Source organism: Mandrillus leucophaeus, unplaced genomic scaffold (genome assembly GCF_000951045.1).
Source record: "Mandrillus leucophaeus isolate KB7577 unplaced genomic scaffold, Mleu.le_1.0 Scaffold40, whole genome shotgun sequence".
NCBI lineage: Eukaryota > Metazoa > Chordata > Mammalia > Primates > Cercopithecidae > Mandrillus > Mandrillus leucophaeus.
This window is the reverse complement of record NW_012104254.1, coordinates 2,485,832-2,487,423: the sequence shown is the minus strand read 5'-3', so window position 1 is coordinate 2,487,423 and position 1,592 is coordinate 2,485,832.

The window sequence follows — 1,592 nt, the reverse complement described above, 5'->3', positions numbered from 1 at the left end:
TTGCCACTGACAGAGGTTGTAATTGCACAGCTGCAGGTGGTAACAACGGCTTTGTTTCCATTGTTTTCAAAACAGCTGTCTTGGTAATATGTTTTAGTCTTCTGAAATGAGGTGAAAGAAACAGAAAAGAAAAGAAAAAGATGGAGTCTATTTTCTTGAGTTTATTTTCCTTGAGCTCTTTAGAAACTAAATCAAATGTAACGGGTCTGTAGGAGGCATTCTACTAGGAGAGAGTCTATGGGGGCTAAAGGATATTAATGTTTTAAAAACCTAATGATTTTTGTCAAACACTTTCCATAAAGGTTGTTTAAGGATTGCGTGGATGGGTGGATGAATAAATAAAATAAAGGTGGCAGATTTACTTTATTTGGGAAGGCAGCATGTTGGGATAGAAAATTCAAGGACTCATAATTGCTTTGTGACATGTCTAAAACTGGAATAATTTGGAGGAATTAGCATAACCTCTGAAGAACAATATTGCATTTTTAAAAACATGTGAAAAGAAGCTTCCATCTGTTAGTTCAAACAAGAATGCTATGCCTATTTTTCATCTATCTATTAGCAAAGATTAAAAAGTAATTCAGTAATAGTCATGGTAAGGGTGTTGTAAGACAAACACTCTCAATTATTGCTGGTGTGAACCGATACAACCTTCCTGGAAAGAAACTCAGTAACAAGTAACAAGAGTCTTAAAAATTTCCATGCCCTTTATTCCAATTATTCATCTTGTAATTGAATTTTTTGCTGAGCATGATTTGTATATGAAGAGGTTTATTGCAGTGCTTTTTGTAATAGTGAAAAACTGGTAGCATCCAAATATACATTAGAACAGTTAAGTAAATGATGGAATATCCATATAATAGTATATTCCACTACCATTAAAACTTAAAAAGTATGATGTAATGTTAAATAAAAAAACAGGATGTGAAGTTATATATGGACCTTGAAATCAAGTATTAGAAAGAAAACATGCTGAAAAAATATTGGAAGGAAATTTGGGAACATAGTGAGTGCCTCTACAGGGTGGAATTCTAGATTTTTTCCTGAATAGTATTTGTATGTTTCCATATCTTTTTCATTGATCATGGATTATTTTGATCCTTCTGGGAAACAATGTGGAAGCGGAAGTAGATCCTGATTTAGGCTTTACCGTATATGAATTGTATGATATTTGGTAAATTATTTAATCTTTCTGAGCCTCAATTTATATCTGTAAAATGGGGCCCATAGCATCCAACGTGCAGGGTAGCTGTAATGCTTGAATAAGACACTGTATTTAAGGAGACTTGCAGAATTCCTGGCCTATGTTAGGCAGCCAATAAATAGTGCTTCTTATTACTCTGGGGTAACAGGTGATTACAAGCTGACAGGAGTGTTTCCTTTTACTTTACCAATTAATCTTTTATTTTTTATTGCATACTTCAACATTTTACAGAAAAAATATGGTAAACTACAGTAAATTACATCTATGTTTTCTGATTATTTTCAGTGTAGAGACCTATACTTTTATATAAATACCATTATTTATGGTATTTATATAAAACACAATCATTTATGTTCTATTAAACATTTTGAGTCTCATTTAAGCATTT